Below are 14421 nucleotides of genomic sequence, written 5' to 3'. Positions count from 1 at the left end.
CTATCAGCATACTTCCAGTTGTCTCAAAGGTCATTGAAAAAGTAATTAAAGAACAGGGGCCTGTTGCACAAAAGTAGAATTAAGACATCCGGGATAAATGACTCAGCTGAGCTCAATAAAGCCAAAACATGTGCGTCCAGGCTTAATTGGTTGCACAAAGACCAAGCCAGGATGAGCAGACACGGATTCATTAAGCCAGGTGAAACCAATCCTGGATAGGTGCGCGCTCACGGCTCACTCAAATAGACCCCGCCACAGACCACAGATTAACTGATTTACCATGGTAACTAGAGCCGCGTACTTTTCCCCGATGGAAGCACAAATCCTCATGGAGGCATACGAGGAGGTAAAAGATATAATTAAGAAGAAAGGCAACACCGCCACAGTGATAAAGCAAAGAGAAAAAGCGTGGCAAAGTATTGCAGACCGCCTGAATGCGTAAGTAGTGCACAATTACACACTCACCGCTCCGCTGAAACATCACAATTACAAATCAAATATTTAATTCACATCTCCAAAAACGCAGTTGTACTGTAATTATGAAACGGTTAAATTTTTTATTGAAATGCACTGCATATATGAGTGAAATTGTGTAACGTAACTCCATCACACTGTATAAAGCTATGATATATTATTATTAAAGCCTTACATTATTATTTTACGTTACTACGCTCAGTACGGTTTAATCTTAGCCGTTGTACTCTGCTTATGTTGTCCACCGGTTTTTTTTTTTGTGTTTCCCCTGCTTTTATTAATGTAAAGCAGCTTTGACAGAATGAAACAATTGTGAAAAGTGCTATATAAATAAAATTTTCTTGAATACATAGATGAGCTATAATAATAATCACTTTAATTTATATAGCGCCTTTCAAAGGACCCAAGGTTGGTTGCTCACTGCAACCAACCTTGGGTCCTTTCTTACTTAGTATTTTTGTCTTGTTTTCAGTCTAAAAAAAAATATCTAAAAATCTTAAATATTTTCTAGAGCAAAATAACCTAGGAAAATCTATCTATCAGTGCCTATCACAAGGTAAGCCACACAACCCCTATTTATAACCATCATGGCTGTGTCAAGAATATCACTTTGTTTATGAGGTAGTAATGATGAGATTTTGTGTTGACAGGTGAATTCTCTGGTGTGTTGCTGGGAGACAGGGGGTATGGCTGCCAGCCTTTTCTCCTGACACCTTTCACAGACCCCCAGGAAGCACAGCAGGCCTACAACCATGCCCATGCCAGGACCAGGGCCAGAGTTGAAATGACCTTTGGCCTCCTGAAGGCACGCTTTCACTGCCTTCACAAATTAAGGGTCAACCCTGTTAGGGCATGTGATATTACTGTGGCTTGTGCTGTCCTCCACAATGTGGCCTGCCTGAGGAAGGAGAGGGCCCCCAGAGTGCCACCAGCCATGGACTGGGACAATCCGGCAATCTTCCCTGATGACGACAGTGGTCGGCTGCTGAGGGACCAATATGTGTTGAATTATTTTAGTTAGTATGTGTGCTTTCAATTTAGGTAAAAAATGTCCTGCTGTGGCAGAGGAATTTTTTTTTGGGTTGTTTTTTTTACGAATTTGGCCTCTTATGATGATTGTGCGGTATACTGTGTGTAATACAAGGCTGCAGGGAGGCTACTGCATCCATTCATTTGTCTGTTCAGTTGATGTGTATGGATTTGTCCTGCATTTATTTTAGTGTGCAGACATGCAGGGTGTGTTGTATACAGACCTTTGTGTATGTATCATTTTGTATAATATGCTTTGATTCTGTGCTTTCCCTCTTGTAGAGTCACTGTGACTTCAGTTTCGAAAGGAGCTGATAGTTTACCTGCTTTTTGTCCTTATTTAATAAAGGAACATAATGTTACACATTGTGTTTTTATATTCATATGGAATGTGTATTTGTTTATATGACAGAGTACTAGGGCCCCACTGAGGAAAAAGGATAAAGTCATAAATTTATGAGGCTGGTTCTTTCTGCAGAAAAGCAACATATTCTTTTTACAGTTTTGATAGTTATGACAATGTGATACTTCATATTCTGGCACATCAGCATGTCTTTGTTTATGAAACCATACTGTAGTACAATTTCACGAAATGCCCCACATCTGTCATTTTAACAACTGTCCTCCTTTAAAACAACTGGTTACAATATTATGACTTGTCTTTTTTTTTTTCTCTGTGGCCCTAATATTCTATCATTTTATATATAGCCTTATAGTCTATTGGAAACTGTCATTATTTAAACGTTTGTGATCATTAATTTCAATCATTTTGGATAAATAATGATTTTTAGATGATGTTGCTATCATTAGATAATTTACAGTGGGTCTAGTTATATGTGATAACAATGTATAGTGAGCAGTGAAATAACTATTGGTTTCCATTTGTGGCGACTGCTGACTGACATTAGGGATGAGATTAAATAGATCCTGGAATTTAGCCTGGTCTGGAGCAGGCTAGCTCCACAGAATAAATCTCCATGGTAATTTATACCATAACATATCCTCCTGGCCCCTATCCAGCTTTAGTGCAACCGGATTAGGGATCAATTGAGCCAGGATCACCAAGATATCCTGGCTTAATCCCTTTTGTGCAACAGGCCCCAGTTATTGGAACATCTAAATAAAAATAATCTTCTACATCCCATGCAATTTGGATACAGGAAAAACCAGTCCACTGAAACTGCATGCTGTCATTTTATAGAAGGGGTAAAAGCTAAACTGGACAAGGGAGGGTCATTGGCACTGTGTTTCTAGACCTTCGCAAAGCATTTGACACGGTCAACCACTCAGTGCTGCTGAAGAAATTGAGCAACTACAAACTGTCCAACAGTGCACTGCATTGGATAAAATCATATCTGAGTGAACACTCTATATTACTGATCTCCCTACAGTGTGTGGTGAGGTGGATGTTCAAATGTATGCGGATAACAATATTTATGCACATGGAAATGATGCCACAAGTGTGGCTAACAAATTAACTAGGTCATAAATAACATCGTAGACTGGAAAAATGAACCAGCGAAATGGTCAGAGGTGTCTTTTCTTTTCAAATGCATGCTGCTCCCTGAAATATCACACAACATGCCTACTTAACATAAATCACCGTCTTTCAATGAAGACGTTTATTCAGCGTTCCCGAATGTAATAGATTTAGAGTATGCATTACATACATTTAACGTTTTAAAATGATCATAAAACTTGTCTTGTGCTATGAAAATGTTTTTCTGTATATGCTTTGTGTAATGCAAAGGGTGTTTGTTCATATTTGAATGGGCTAGAATAGAATGAAATGCGTAGTCTAATGTCAAATGTTAATTTACTGCTGTGCCATGTTTAAAGGTGTCAGAGCTGGCTTTTAAAAAAAAAATTATACTGTTGTCTGAGGTCAACTAATGACGTTTGTGTGGTTTTTACATTCAAAGACATCATAGATGTGTTCGACATCGGCTGCGGCTGGATGCGATCGGCGAGAGTAGCCGAGTGCAGGCGGGGAGGAGCTGCAAACGGAGACGTGAAGCCGGACCCTTTCTGCTTCCCGTGGTGACGCTTGCACTGCGTTTGCAAACTTTATCACAGCTGAAGTTAAATAAATACAATATTTCTCAAATACACAGATGTTTCAAATTACATTTTCATTCAATACTTTATGTAGTGTTTAATAAAGCGTCTATTTGGACAAGATTAATGTTCAACATATAAACATAGACTATCAATGAAGTGTTGTCAACGGTTTTTATCAGTTTTAGTTTGATAAACATGATGATATAACATCACAGCTACATCAAAATAAGTTATACATTTATACATTTACTGTTATAAATAAATGATTTTTGAGCATTAGCACAACGTAAGGTTTTAGAATAAACACGAAACGCACGTGTTCGCTGTCATGCGGTGAATCGGCCAATCATGGATCAGCTGTGTCGTCATCAGAGCTCTTGCATCCACCTGCTTTCCCCATAGACAGTAAAAGAAATGGACGGAGCGTTCCCATTGACTTCTACGGCGTTAAGTGAAGTCAGTAAAGGAGCACTCACTTCCTGATGGCTGAGCGAACTGCAGAGCCGCCTTTCCACTGCACACGACAAACGACCGCCGTCGGACCGGAAGTCATTCATTTCCAATGGAGAGTCGTACAGGGATTGCGTGGGGTGCCGACAATATGCAAATGCGGAATTTACGGATCCGATTTGAGCTTCGGATGCGTTCAAATATTTGAACTTGAGCAACTACACCGTATGCGACACGCCGACCGGATGTGATGTATTTTAAAGTTGTCCAATCAAATCAGTGTGCGCGCAAGTTGAGAATTATTATTATTTTTGTTTATCAGGTTTTATTTTGTTTTACAACCTTTTTAAAAATGCATAATATATTAATATTGAAATATATGTTTTTCTAAATAAATCTGCCGAATGGGTCGGGGTCAGCTGGTAATTAAAACACACACACACACACACACACACACACACACAATCATTATATTCAATGTGTAAATAAGAGTAAACGGTGTTATTTAGTGCTGATATTAGATAGGTCAGCGGCTGCTGTCTGGCTCTTGTGTAACGATCGCTGCGCCGCTCGTGTGTGTGTGTGTGTGTGTGTATGTGTGTGTGTGTGTGTGTGTGTGTGTGTGTGTGTCTGTGAGAGTGAGTCACAGTTCACCTTAGTAGTTTAACTTATGTGATCTAGTTTACTAGTTTGAGGCGGCTGGTCCGGTCCTATGGCTGTTGGAAGAATGAACAGATCAGAGAATAAATAAAAAAAACATTTAAAAGACGCAGTGTGTCGTCATGTTTTTGTCTACCGTATATGAAAAGGTTGCGATATGATTCTAGAGAAGTATACAAATGAGACCGCAAGATCTCTCCCATGTTGCCGTGTACGATCATAATAACATTTCCGTGCGACTGTCACTAGGGGGCAAACTCCGACAGTCGTGTCCGAATGTCGTGTGCAGTGGAAAGGCGGCTTCAGACTGAGCTTGACGACGTAGATGTGACGTGAGCCTCCTGTCGGACAGCTGTAGGTCTTCTAGTAGTTGTGGAAAGTGAAATCTGAATATTTTCTTCCGTTGCTTTTGGCTCACTATGGGCTTCTCCCCATTCTTCTCCCTTGACTTTATCAGACTTTATGTCTCCACGTCCCCCCGACTGTCTCATAGACAGTAGAAGATTGCCTGCGAGCGTCTCCTCAGGTCTATACGGTCATTTCTCAACTGTGCGACAGACTCGCGTTGGTTATGACGCAATAGTTAGCCTATTTTTACAAAAACAGCTTCTGCGGGGCGATAGTGTAAGATACAAGGTCATGGAGCCTTTTATGCATTGTCGTGTTTCTTTATATTTACATTTACATTTACATTTAATCATTTAGCAGACGCTTTTATCCAAAGCGACTTACAAAAAAGGGGAGAGTAATAGAAGCAACGGAACAGACAAGGCCAAAAACCTGTAAGAGCTGTAAGAAATCTCAATTAATTAGCACAATACACAATTTTTTTTTTTTTTTTTTTTTTTTTTTAAAAGACAGACATCTACAACAAAAACTCACGTCCGCACAGTGCCGAACACTGGATTTTGATAGCTAAGATAGCTACAACCCAAGTGCAAATGGAAAAGATGTGTCTTAAGATGTTTTTTAAGAATGGCTACAGACTCGGCAGCACGAATTGAGATCGGCAGGTCATTCCACCAGGTAGGAACGGTCCAGGAAAATGTCCGTGAGAGCGATTTCATGCCTCTTTGGGATGGAACCACGAGGCGCCGCTCGTTCGCAGAACGCAAGCTTCTGGAGGGTGTGTAAGTCTGAGCAAGTGAATTTAGGTATATTGGTGCTGAGCCAGAGGTTGTTTTGTAGGCGATAACTAGTGCCTTGAATTTGATGCGAGCAGCCATTGGCAACCAGTGCAGTTTAATGAAGAGAGGCGTAACATGCGCTCTCTTCGGCTCATTAAAGACCACTCTCGCCGCTGCATTCTGGATCAGCTGCAAGGGTTTGATAGTGCATGCTGGAAGCCCAGCCAGAAGAGCATTACAATAATCCAGTCTGGAGAGAACAAGAGCTTGAACCAGGAGTTGTGCAGCCTGTTCTGATAGGAAGGGTCTAATCTTTCTAATGTTGTATAAAGCAAATCTGCAGGACCGGGCTGTTGCAGTAATGTGGTCAGTGAAGTTTAACTGGTCATCAATCACAACTCCAAGGTTTCTTGCTGTCCTTGATGGAGTTATGGTCGATGAACCAAGCTGAATGGAGAAATTTTGATGAAGTGCTGGGTTGGTTGAGAAAACAAGTAATTCTGTCTTTGCAAGATTGAGTTTAAGATGATGCTCTTTCATCCAGTCAGAAATGTCTGTCAGACAGGCAGCGATACGAACACTGACTGTAGGATCATCTGGTTGAAATGAGAAGTAGAGTTGAGTGTCATCCGCATAGCAGTGATAGGAGAAGCCGTGTTTCTGAATGACAGAACCTAATGATGACATGTAGATGGAGAAGAGAAGTGGTCCAAGGACTGAGCCCTGGGGAACCCCAGTAGCTAGATTATAAGACTTAGACACTTCACCTCTCCATGACACCCTGTAGGACCTACCAGAGAGGTAAGACCTGAACCACTGGAGAGCAGATCCTGAGATCCCCGTCCTCTTAAGTGTTGACAGGAGGATCTGGTGGTTAACTGTGTCAAAAGCAGCAGACAGATCCAGCAGAATGAGCACTGAGGATTTGGAAGCTGCTTTTGCCAGTCTCAGTGCCTCAGTTACCGAGAGCAAGGCCGTCTCAGTCGAATGGCCGCTTTTGAAGCCGGATTGGTTGTTGTCTAGGAGGTTGTCCCTTTCAAGAAACATAGAGAGTTGATTGAACACAACTCGCTCAAGGGTCTTTGCAATGAAAGGCAGAAGGGATACCGGTCGGTAGTTTTCTAAAAGTGCTGGATTCAGAGAGGGTTTCTTAAGCAGTGGGGTTACCCGAGCCTGCTTAAATGCTGTGGGAAAGGTTCCCGTGTGAAGAGAAGTGTTGACAATGTGAGTGAGTGCAGGAGTGATTGAAGAAGAAATAGCCTGAAGGAGGTGAGTGGGAATAGGATCAAGTGGACAGGTAGTAGGGTGATTGGAAAGGATGAGTTTAGAAATATCTGCCTCGGAGAGTGGAGAGAAGGATGGAAGCGTGTTCGTGTTAGTTGTTGAGATGTGCATGTCAGTTAGTGATGAGGAGAACTGTTTGCTAATGAGAGCTGTTTTGTTGGTGAAAAATGATGCAAAGTCATCAGCTGTAAGAGTTGATGAAGGAGGGGGAGGAGGTGGACAAAGGAGAGAGGAGAATGTTTTAAAGAGTTGGCGAGAGTCAGAGCAATTGTTGATTTTGTTGTGGTAGTATGTTGTTTTAGCAGTGGAGACATTTGTAGAGAAAGAAGAGAGAAGAGACTGATAAAAGGCAAGGTCAGTATTGTTTTTAGATTTATGCCATTTCCTCTCTGCCGCCCTGAGTCCAGAGCGATGTTCACGGAGAACTTCAGACAGCCAGGGGGCAGATGGGGTGGGGCGGGCTGGTCTGGATGAAAGGGGGCAAAAACTGTCTAAGGAGGATGTTAGAGTGGAGCAAAGAGTGTCAGTAGCACTGTTAGTGTCCAGTGCTGAGAACTGAGCAGGTGGAGGGAGTGAAGATGAAACCATAGTGGATAGGCGAGAGGGAGAGAGTGAGCGTAGATTACGCCGAAAGGTAATCTGTGTAGGAGTATGTTTTGTATCAGGAGTCAGTATGAGGTTAAGAGTGATGAGAAAGTGGTCTGAGGTGTGTAATGGAGTAACTAAAGTGTTGTCTGTGGAGCAGTTGCGTGTGTAGACCAGGTCTAATTGGTTACCTGATCTGTGAGTAGCCGTAGTAGATACTAACTTAAGGTCAAATGAAGTCAGTAGAGTGCTGAAGTCTGCAGCTAGGTGTTTATCAAGATGGATGTTGAAGTCGCCAAGCAGAATCAGTGGAGTGCCATCCTCAGGGAAGCTAGAAAGTAACACATCCAACTCCTCCACAAAGTTACCGAGGTGACCTGGAGGACGATAGACCACTACCACATGGATTTTAACAGGGTGAGTAATAGTGATTGAGTGCGATTCAAATGAATTGGCCGGTAGAGACGGTAATGGATCAAATTTCCAATCATTTGAGATAAGCAAACCAGTACCCCCACCCCTCCCAATAGGCCGAGGAGTGTGTGAAAAAGTATAATTGCTTGAGAGTGCTGCAGGAGTGGCAGTGTCCTCTGGTTTGATCCAGGTCTCAGTTAGGGCCATGAGGCTAAGCTGAGAATGAGTCCCAATAGATGAAATAAAGTCTGCTTTGTTTACAGCCGACTGGCAATTCCAGAGACCAATTGGAATAAAGAGTAAAGTAGCAGAGGATGTTAGGATATAGCGCAAATTATTAGGATTACGGTGTCTCGTGCGTACGGAGCGTGATTTACGAGTGCTAGTAGTTATAGTTGAGATTTGAAAGCACATGGTGAAAAGGCCAGATAGGAATTAGAGCCGAACACAAATAATGAAAAGGACGATGATACTCAAGTGCCTTGCCGGGGTCCTTGCTCGCGAGGAGTTGCACAGGGAAGAGTTGAAGTCTTTACACTCGTCGGTCTTCACACAAGGAGGGCTTCACACTGCCGCTTCCGCTGCCGCGGACTATCACGCTATTTATACTCACTTGAGTATCGTTATTGAAAGCAGCTGGGAACGCCCCCAACAAACTCGCTTCCAACGTGGCAATGACCAAACAAATGCTAACTCAACAAATGCTAACTCCCACACACACCCAGAGAATATACCAAAACTAATAATACACACCTCAGCACTACACAGACACACTTATCCAACAACAAATGAACAAACAATCAAATGAGAAAAGTTACAAACACTTACAGAGTAGTTGTCTATCAGTCAATTGAATTGCTTCTCTCTAAATAAACAATAGACAAATGGAGTCTTTAAACGCCTCTGATGTAAAGTTATTCACTGTCAAAGTGACTCAAAAATGAATGGGAGTCAATGGGATGCTAACAGCAGGTGATGGCTTGGTTAGCAATGGCAGCCCCAAGGGGTGGAACGCTTTCCGAGTGCTAGATTACCCCCTTGGCTTTCCCCCTTGAGAATCTGCAGCGGTTGCATCAGCCGGCTGCTCTTGAATCGCTCTCGCGGTACTTTGTTGACATACACAGTCACGTGCTGTCGGCGCTGTCTCAAGTCGGACAACATTTCTAACCAGCATGCACTGCTTCAAGTCAGCCGCCGATCGGTCTGCGCATCGCTAGGTGAAGTCGAACAAGCCTCATAACTAATAGGCTATTTTCTACACTGGTTTTGAGGCTGGGTTTTGATGGGCGTGCTGCACTGGAGACTTGGAAGTAAACGCCCACGGCTAGGATTGGATAAGATTTACATATTTAATGAGCTTCAGCTCCCCTGTCAGTTCAGTTCACTTGAGGGAGGGGTTGTTTTGAAAGCAGCAACCCGAATAATTCTCTCGATCACAGGTCTAGTAAATGTCTTTATCAAACAAACACAATGATTTATTTGTCATCCACCCGCGATTGACTGGAATATTATTTCTGTATTACATTTCACGTCGATATATATATATATATATATATGCGTGAACCACGCACACACAAACACACACACACTTGCGCACGGGCCCAAATCAAGAAAGGAATATTATTTCATTATTTGAGATTCATAACGCACATAAGTTTGTTGCACCATTCCTGTTGGATCCAATATAGAAGGCACAACATTGTGTCTGCAAATCCAGCACCTGAGACTTTTTTTACAAAAGATTACGCAGTGACATGAAGCAAACACGTACATTGTCTTCCCCACATGAGCTGGAACTTAAGTATCATACATTCCTAATATTAGGATCCGAAGGAAGCTTATGCTGTGTTCTTCCACAATATCTTGCTATCTTCTTCGACGTGTATTTCTGCTGGCCTGCGTGATCCGATGAAGACGGTGGGCGGGGCTACCGAATGACACGTGCTTATTGTTCTATAGAGGCGTGTTTCGTCGCACGATGACATAAGGATGAAGCACACGTTCAAACACATCGTTTTCTGGGCCTGGTGTCTATAAAAGCTTTTGTTTGACTAACAATGAAGTTTTCAGCTCTGAAACTTACAGGATATTCTTATACTACCATGATCTTTTATATATCAAAAGCTCAAGGGAAAGTTGATTTCTCAATTCATCACCCCTTTAACAAACATTTGTCAAATGCCCAACATCCAGTAATATGATGAGCTTTTTGGCATCAATGACACGCATGCATGCGGCTTTATTTTTTTATTTATTAGTTTTTCTTGTTAGTACAGCCATGCATGAATTAATTAGTTCAGCAGTTACATTTTACAAAGCAAATTTGGAGTTGACATGTCAGTGTCACAATACTATTCTCTTGTATTCTGACGAGAAAATGTCATTCAAGTGTCGTCCATGTAATGCGACTATATCAGCTTGTAAGCCTGAAGCACAAACATGAGCCCAGCACTTCCCATAATGAAATAAAGAAGACTTTTAAATGCACTGTACATTAATAACCTCACACAGCTTGCATGGAAACTGCTTTAATGAGAAGTTGACGCCGTTTTTGACGCAGTTCGAGTACCGTGACCAACCTATGACTAAATTGGCGTTTTTGTTAAACAAACTTTTGGGATTGCAGTAATTAAATCTCAGATGTTTTCATCTTTACAACAATACCAGCATCATAGTGCAAATGTTTCATTATAATTAGTGATGGAGAGTTGACTCCAAAAGAGAAAAAAATAGTCACAGTGACTTTAGTTTGTAATTATATATAGGCTTCCTCTATGCTAGCTTTAGTTTATAATCATTAAACTAACTATAAATTATTAAATCTCATCAAGAATAAACGCATCAATAAATGTACATTATTGTATGTATTCTACTATATAATATCTATAACTCACCTTTTAAGACAATGATCATGTGCATTTAGCGCCAACACTTGACAGAATTGAATTTTCCTTCTAAAATTAGGTATCGGCAACGGATAGGTAAAAATGTTGATAGCCACTCATCTAGTCATCGCTAAATTTGACTAATTTAGACGGTCAGGCCAAAAGTGTGCGTTTTCATTAAGGGGATTTTAAGGCTTTGTGTCGGGGGTCTGTAATTTTCATATTTCTGACCCTGTTTTGAGTTAATGGAGTCGAGGAGTCAGTTCCATAGACTCCTACAAGTGGGGGTCGGGATTCGGAGTCGAATCCAAAAAGCCTGGAATCGAACATCCCTAATTGTAATGGACGTATTGCAAAGGCTTTCGGAATTGACGAATGGCTCTGTCTGTTATTCGGGAGTATAAAACTTCAGATAACTTACTAGAGGTGCAGAACGCCACACGGCACTGCACCAAGCAAAATCTATCGTAATCATTACAAAAAGTAAAGATAAAGTGTCTCACACGGTCTACGTGCATTCATTTGAATCGGTTGTTTCCCCCCGCGGTATAATTGGATATGAAGTTTTTGTGGGTGTTCACAGTAATGCCGACTAAGTCTACCCAGATAGCAGACAAACAGTGAATCAGCGTTGAATCAATGTTAATGCATCAACTAAAATATCATTGAATCAATGTTGAGATCTCAATGTTGAGAATGTTGATTTTTCATCAGGTTTGCACCCTGAAATAATGTTATTTCAACGATGAAAAATAGATCAAGATGGGCTTAAAATCAATAGTTTTCCAACTAAAATTAAACCACTTATTTAAGTGAATCAATGTTGAATCAATGTTAATGCATCAATCAAAATATCATTGAATCAATATTGAAATATAACATTGATTTTTCATCAGGTTTGCACCCTGAAATAATGTTATTTCAACAATGAAAAATAGATCAATCTTGCTTTATGTACAGCAGGATTCTATGCCAGTTAATTTGTCTCTTTATTTTATTCATTTTAATCAGAGACCATGTGTGGCTGCAGTCGATATGATTTTGCATCAAAAGGTCACTCAAAGTAAACAACATCCTTCAGTTTACATGCAAATGTCTTTATTTATGCCCCCAAAGTTACAACAGGAAATATCACATTGACTTGAAACAATTACATCTGAATTTATGACACAAATGAGAAGAGCCTGGAAAAACATGACAATGTGCATCTGCAAAATGGAAGTAAATACAAATGTAAACTTGCCAATAAATACAGAAATGACACAGTACTACTGAAAGAAAGAAGGTAGAAGAAAGAATAAAATACTCCAAACTCAGGGGGTTCCACCATGAGCAATGCCCCGAAGCCTTTCAGGTTGTAATGGAGAGTTTTGCACCGTCCCAGCAAAGATAAACTCTGATGCCTCTTTTTATCAGCATTCACCGCATCTAAAACAACAAGAAGTTAGTAAATATTTGGAAATGTGATTAATTATACATTACAAATATAGCCTACTACAAAATGAAGTGAAAATTGAAATTTTATCAAAATCTTGATATCCCAGTTAAAACGGTAACATTAAATTCAGGACTATTTAATGCATTTTAGTAAAGACTTTAAAGGACCTGCAGACACACAATGAATGAAAAAGCAAAGTGACTATATCCGGTGTTTTATCTAATAATATTATTGTATTTAATAGTAAATAAAGTGTGAAAATGAAACAAGTAAATGAATGACCAAATAGCTAAATTAAGAAAATAAAAGAGGAGCTGTATAGGCTACATGGTGGTTTGGAAGAGATTTGTTTTCCATTTACAACACGAACTGGAGGCACAACTGTTTACTAAATTTCTGTAGTTTGATATAGCTGCCTACAGAACTTAAAGATCTCACTCTTTTCTTTTTTCTTGCTGCATTAAAGATTAAACTGTAATGATGTCATTGTGATCTGCTCTCGTGATGATATCTGGCAGCTGAAGCAGAGCTGAGCTGATTGTATTTCCCCTCACGGCGCTAACGGGTTAATCAGTTCTAGTTCTGCTTCAGCTGTGAGATACTCTCACGAGTGGCGAACACAATTACTGACAAGCCAGAATTCGGACGCAATTCACAGTGTATATGCCAATCTTAAGAAAAAAAAAAAAGAATACAAATATGATATGGTTTGGTGAAAAACAAACTGAAACTCAATGTATTAAGATTATCCTGGCCGTTGGTTGTGTAATTTACGAGGGCGCTCATGTGTTAACATTGCAGTTCACTAAAACTCGCTGAGGAGAAGCACACAAGTTGTAAAACATAAAGATGAATAAAAACACTAAATTAAAATTGAGATGAATTTTATAAATATATTTTTGTAGGCCTACTTACCTCTAAAAAACATGGTCGTTGTCCTGTGTCTTTTTCGCGATTGAAGTCTGTTCAGCTGCGCTTGCTTTGGTCTGATTGGTGGTTGTCTTGAAGGTGCATTACCGCCACCTGCTGGATTGGATTGTGGCGCATTCGATAGGGAGACATATTCTAAATTCTTCATTAACTCTGTATTCTTCAGATAAATAATGAAATGCATGTACATTCTACATGGTTTAAATAATAATAAAAGCCTACATTTTTATTTATTTAAAACTGATAGACTAAATGTATGTTAGAAGTTCTTTGTTTTTGTTTTATTTTTATTTTTACATTTTTTATTATAATAACATGAAATGTTATTAATGACAACATTAGATGCCAGTAAGCAGGAAAATAATATACCTTTTAAAAAGATGTATAGTTTTTACAGCTTTCTTATTGGAAGAGTCAGAAATCAAACACGCATACAATTTTAACTCTTCCAGAAAAATTTAAAGAAAGGCTTACAATTACAAAATTTACATTTATGTATTCTTTGTTAATCCACACACTTGTTGGTGTACTCATTGTATCCTTTGAGGATAATAAATGTGCTCACATTCACACAAATGTAGCCAATTGATTTGGACTTGCCTTAACATGTTGAATAACGTGACAGATAGATTGACCGTAAGCCTCACCGGTGGAGAATTAAGATGACCAAACATCAGCATTGATTCAATGTTTGTCTTTTCAACACTGAAAAGCATGGAATTATCAACATTGATCCAATATTATTTAGCAGTGAATTTTCAACATTGGTCCAGTATGGTGTTAGCATTGAATTTTCAACATTGATCCAATATTACTTAGCATTGAAATTTCAACCTCAACCAAAATGATGATTCTGATGGAATTTCAACATTGAATCAATGTCACCATGCTATCTGGGTATAGATTCACCAGTCTTACAAATATATAAACACTACAACCAGTTTTAAGTGTGTCGACATAAAATATCAATTCAAAATCACCTTCATGCATTATAGCTGTATATTTATACTCATGAGCGCTTTTACCCGTTGTCAGTGTTTACATCTTTATAAGACTGGATAACCTATAAAATAATGACAAGAAA

The sequence above is a fragment of the Pseudorasbora parva genome, chromosome 23 (genome assembly GCF_024679245.1).
Source record: "Pseudorasbora parva isolate DD20220531a chromosome 23, ASM2467924v1, whole genome shotgun sequence".
NCBI classification, from domain to species: Eukaryota; Metazoa; Chordata; class Actinopteri; order Cypriniformes; family Gobionidae; genus Pseudorasbora; species Pseudorasbora parva.
The sequence above is the reverse complement of the archived record's forward strand: the minus strand, read 5'-3'. Positions refer to the sequence as shown.